The sequence below is a fragment of the Micropterus dolomieu genome, linkage group LG09, assembly GCF_021292245.1.
Source record: "Micropterus dolomieu isolate WLL.071019.BEF.003 ecotype Adirondacks linkage group LG09, ASM2129224v1, whole genome shotgun sequence".
In the NCBI taxonomy this organism is placed as follows: domain Eukaryota; kingdom Metazoa; phylum Chordata; class Actinopteri; order Centrarchiformes; family Centrarchidae; genus Micropterus; species Micropterus dolomieu.
Genome location: NC_060158.1, coordinates 24,160,436 through 24,166,773, shown reverse-complemented (window position 1 = coordinate 24,166,773; position 6,338 = coordinate 24,160,436).

The following is a 6,338-nucleotide window of genomic DNA, read 5'->3' as shown; positions in this document are numbered from 1 at the left end:
AGATTATTCTTTTTATCTTGTTACAGGGATTTTCTTGACTCAAATAGCATTGTGAGATCATGTGAGAGCATCAGCAAGAAGTTAATGCAAAGGAGGCGGAAAATAGAGGCCAAGTAAATGAAATAGATGAGAGCCTTCCCAGAAATGAAATGCCCTTTAAAAAACAATGTGTCTGACATATTGGTCAATTACAACACAGAGTTTTATGCAGTTTTTGTTATGTTACTGGGTGATCTATTGGAATGAATCACAATATTTAAAGCAGCACTAATATGTTTCATAGGAATATATTATCTAATGACTATACAGTGGGGAGAACAAGTATTTGACACACTGCTGATTTTGCAGGTTTTCCTACTTACAAAGCAGCAGGTCTGTAACTTTTATCATAGGTACACTTCAACTGTGAGAGACAAAAATCCAGAGAATCACATTGTATGATTCTTAAATAATTAATTTGCATTTTATTTCATGACATAAGTATTTGATACATCAGAAAAGCAGAATGATCATATGAGATCATACGTTTACTGTAGTTCTTGACCAGGTTTGCACACTCTGCAACAGGGATTTTGGCCCACTCCTCCATACGGACCTTCTCCAGATCCTTCAGGTTTCGGGGCTGTCTCTGGGCAATACGGACTTTCAGCTCCCTCCAAAGATTTTCTATTGGGTTCAGGTCTGGAGACTGGCTAGGCCATTCCTGGACCTTGAGATGCTTCTTACGGAGCCACTCCTTAGTTGCCCTGGCTGTGTGTTTTGGGTCGTTGTCATGCTGGAAGACCCAGCCACGACCCATCTTCAATGCTCTTACTGAGGGAAGGAGGTTGTTGGCTAAGATCTCGCGATGCGTGGTCCCATCCATCCTCCCCTCAATACGGTGCAGTCGTCCCCTTTGCAGAAAAGCATCCCCAAAGAATGATGTTTCCACCTCCATGCTTCACAGTTGGGATGGTGTTCTTGGGTTTGTACTCATCCTTCTTCTTCCTCCAAACATGGCGAGTGGAGTTCAGGCCATAAAGCTCTATTTTTGTCTCATCAGACCACATGACCTTCTCCCATTCCTCCTCTGGATCATCCAGATGGTTATTGGCAAACTTTAGACGGGCCTGGACATGCGCTGGCTTGAGCAGGGGGACCTTGCGTGCGCTGCAGGATTTTAATCCATGACGGTGTAGTGTGTTACTAATGGTTTTCTTTGAGACTGTGGTCCCAGTTCTCTTCAGGTCATTGACCAGGTCCTGCCGTGTAGTTCTGGGCTGATCCCTCACCTTCTTCATGATCATTGATCCCCCACAAGGTGAGATCTTGCATGGAGCCCCAGACTGAGGGAGATTGACCGTCATCTTTCTTTCCATTTTCTAATAATTGTGCCAACGGTTGTTGCCTTCTTACCGAGGTGCTTGCCTATTGTCCTGTAGCCCATCCCAGCATTGTGCAGGTCTACAATTTTATCCCTGATGTCCTTACACAGCTCTCTAGTCTTGGCCATTGTGGAGAGGTTGGAGTCTGTTTGATTGAGTGTGTGGACAGGGGTCTTTTATACAGGTAACAAGTTCAAACAGGTGCAGTTAATACAGGTAATGAGTGGAGAACAGGAGGGCTTCTTAAAGAAGAACTAACAGGTCTGTGAGAGCCAGAATTCTTACTGGTTGGTAGGTGATCAAATACTTATGTCATGCAATAAAATGCAAATTAATTATTTAAAAATCATACAATGTGATTTTCTGGATTTTTGTTTTAGATTCCATCTCTCGCAGTTGAAGTGTACCTATGATAAAAATTACAGACCTCTACGTGATTTATAAGTAGGAAAACCTGCTAAATCAGCAGTGTATCAAATACTTGTTCTCCCCACTGTATGTGGCAAGCCTGCAGATAAATCACCCTCAGCCTCTTTTAGTCCGTCCCACTATCATCATCGTCATAAACCTTTTTTTCCAGCCAGAACAGACTGCTGTAAGTACGAAAGCTTCGATAAACCCACTACCTGCCCACCCAAATATTTCCCTCAGGAGGAGAATATTAAACTGTGTATCTGGTGCATGTGCAAACATGTTCCATTTATAAGGTGACACTATAGGCCAGTGTTTTGGCTTTTCTCACCCCCACCCCTTAAAAAGTATTATGCAGTTTAAAGCCCCTATATGTAGGATATGAAAAAGTCTTACTATCATAAAATACTTTATTGGGATTGTCACCCAGCATAAGAGCTAAAAAGCTATAAAGATGCTATTTATGATCAGAAAAATACTACACGTGAGAGCTTTAATGTAATAGTCATTTTGTTAGATTATCTCACTCAGCAGATTTGTTGCTCCTATTTTAAGAAAAACAAAGACGTAAGATTAAGGTTGATACTATGAGAAAGAAGGTGTTTCGTCACCTCTTGTTTTGACTCACTACATTATTGTCATAGGCTTGGTTTAATCATCCCAATTTTGTTTAGAACAGATTGGCTTCACAATGTGTTGAACTCAGCACTCCTCTGCTTATTAGATCCTGTCCTAATCATAATTAGCACTGGTTCGGAGCGAGAGAATCACTTTCACTTTCCTCCCCAAGACTGCAGTCATAAATGGTTTTTCTTTTGTTATTTTGTCAGCAAATGTTTTTTTTCATACAGTATCCCATTCAAAACTACTTAGACAAAATGTAACATTTACTCTTAGATTTTATGTGCCAAAAATGGGATTGTGTCACGCGAGGAAAACTGAAATATGATTGCTGTGGTTGTATCAGGTGGAGTTAAACATGACGTGATGCTGCATTGATCACATGTGATGCAGTTCATCAGCTGTCAGTCCTCAGAAAGCTCTGGACGGACGGACTGAGCTGTGTGACATGAAAATAAACATGGATATTCTAGGTTTTTTGGACGGGATCATTTGTGCTCGGTTGTGGAATATAATTCTGTTCTTCAGCATTTCCTTATGATGTTCATGTAAATGTCTGCTTGTCCCGTCTGATGACGTTGCTTTTTTTTTTTTTTTTGTTTTCAACATTGTTAGGCTCCTAGAACAAACACAATGTAATTATTTTTGTTACATAGAATAAAACACATGGATGTTGAGAGTAGTTGTTGTTGTCGTCTTGACTTGGCCTGTATGTTTTCTCCGACAGCACCTTCACACACTTAAACGCTATCACACACACACACACACACACACACACAGTGAGCCAAGAGTATGAGTCACCATCTAGCAATGATGTCACACTGCTGCAGTGATGTCACCACTCATGCTGTTCTCATGGTAACCACGCAGATGCCACAAGGCAGGGAGACGGGTACATAAACACACACAAAACGCACTCTCACACCTATGTTACTCCATTTATACTTACACACATACACACATTCAAACAGAGTTGTAATTCACAGTGAAACATAATGACTGTGGAGATAATTTTGCCACTGGTCTTATTTACTGGAAGAACAATGGAGAAATACAATAAATGAACACAATGAAATGACTCGTGAAGAGTGAACTTTGACTTTATGATTCAATAAGATAATTTCTTTATAAAGAATAAAGCTTACGTAATAATAATGAACCCAGATTTTACATTTCACAGAAGTTATCACAATTTTGGGTCTTTGCTTTCTGGTTTCAGTTCATTCCTCTGTTTAAACTGTATTGGCTAAACCCGTGTTTTCCATAGCCCCTCCTCCAGCCATCCATCATGGATCAATATAAATCTATCCTGAGCCTCGCTGTATTAGGCTTCAGCTCAATGGAGAAAAAAAACCATCACAAATGCACGCACAGAGGCCAAGCTGCAGAGAAACAGTGAATCACACTGCAGCACTAGAGGTCACGCTCAAGAGGTGCAGCTTGCAGAGCGACCACAGGGTGGGGCTGTAAGCTCAGTCACGCTCATCTCCAATGTCCTTATCTGATGTCACTGAGGGGCCCCCAAAGACCATGTGAAGGTCAGTTGTTTAGTTCCTGTACAAGATTCCTGGGTCCATGTAAAAGCAAACAGAGAAGGAGCAACAGAAAGACACACATCTTAAATTATTATTTGGTATAAAGAGGGTGACAGACAAACAATGAAGATACAAAACAACACATTTACGCACACTGAATCACCATCACACTGGCCAGTGACCTGACAGACAGCCGGGCTGCTAAGCAACCATCCCAGACACTGTGAATGTCCAGCTGACAAACATGCAAACTCTGTGTGGATGGCTAAACAGTAATGAATAAGCAGAGGACTGAAGAAAACTCCATCTCCCACTACTACCAGTGTTACTATCACTACTACTACCACCAATAATACTATTACCCTAGTCCTGCTACTTCTACTCAAGTCCCTACTCACTGTGAGTCTTCAGCCATTATTTTAACATCACAAAAGTTCATCATCAGAGGATCATTGTTGCTGGCCCAGATATTTCTAGGGAGGTGACCTGTATGCAATGCTTGGATCACATGTTCAAACATTAAAGGGGTACTCCAGTACTAGTCACGGAGAGAGTACAACTGAACCTGTGTAAACATGTTGTATAATGTATTCTGTGGCTCTGGGGAATGTTTCTGATGTCTGAGAAAATACAGAAATGACAGAAAACCTGCATCACAAACTGGGGCATGGAGTTTAAAAGGTGTTTGCCAGGCAGGGTAACTCTCATGAAAGATGCTGCAATGTTGCATTATGGAAAATTAAGGACCCATTTTTGGAAGATAACCATTATACTAAATATAATAATATAAGGACTAAAAGTCCGGACATCTGCTGCTTGAATATTTGAATGTTTTAAACTCTTCTTAATTCTTACACATTGCACCTTTAAGCCTGGAGTATGAACAAATGAGACTTAAAGTAATGGTAATGGTAATGGTAGTAATTCTACTAAGTACATTACAGTAATTTGCCAGATAAATATTATGTGTATTTAAGATTAAGATTTAAGATGCACTGATGTGCAGCTAAAGCTAATGTTCAAGTACAGTGCTTTTTTAGAGTAATGACTGAGTACAGGACAAAGGAAAATTTCTTTTACTGCTACTATTACCACTACTACCACCACAACTAATCCTGCCACTAGCACTGCTACTACAGTACCAGTAAGTTCTTCATTTGTATAGCACTTTTCACAGACAAGTGTCACAAACACTCAACAACATAACCATACACAGAACAAAAACACAGACAGTAAAATGACCACCCGAGCCACATAAAGAAGGGAGCTAAAACAAAGTAAGTAATAGAAATAAATAATAATACACAGAAAGAAGTAAAATACACGATAAAAGTGGTAAAAAAAGCAAAATAATAACAAAGTATGGAATAAAATACATAAATAAATACATACAATGCAGACCTGGTGCATACTGGTTACTCAAACGCCTGTCTTCTGTCATGCACAGAATCAAAAAACTGTGTTTTGCTAATTTTACAGAGTAAGCATTAATTTCAGCCTGAAGTACTGACAACTCAGAATTAAAGCCACAATTTAGCAAAAGTCCACAATGTGCTGCAAAGATGATGAGTGCGATTTAGAATTTAATCCTTAACTGCTATGGTAGGCAATGAAGTGAAGCCAATATCCGGATACACAGTGTGTCAAAGATCTGGTTGCACCAGTTTGGACAGTCTGTACTGTAGATAACACGAGCCGTAAAGGGAGCATGCGTTTCGTAGAGATTAAATTATTGTTAAAAAAAAACACCTTTGTATAAAACATGACAACGAGTCACAAAGACATTGTAAGCCCTGGCACTGTGCTGTGTTCAACATGCACGAGGAAGGACACTAATGGCCATGTGCTTAACTTGTGTGCAACCTTTGTTTTAAATGAAGGTTACATCCATTATCTGCTACCTTTAGGCTAATTTTACTCCCCATTCCGTGATCAACCCCCCCATTACTCACGCTCATCCTCTCAGCCTGCTATATTTCCCAGCTTGCACTTGTTTCTACTTTTCTACGCCCTGATATTTATTTCCCTTTTGTTACATTACTAATTACTGTTGTAGAATACCTCATACAAAAATGTGTAGTGCCACGTTAGAGCACAATGAGAAAACAAACCAATAAAAAAAAAATCATATAAAGGGTTCAAACAATAACACATTCTGCCAATGTGAGGCTTTAAAAAGTTCTTTAGTTTCTTAAAGATATTTAAAAAAAAATTGTATCCATTTTATCCCTTGGTTTGCCAACAAGCAAAATCATCTCAGCCCTTCTCACTTAAAACAACCCCAGACTGATTTGCCTCTAGATTGAATGGCTCATCACGATGGCTATTTTCTGCTGTGTACTTAGTGAGTGCCTGAATGTCCCATGAACCTTCTGGGGCAAATTGCACCGTCAACATGGGGCAGCAG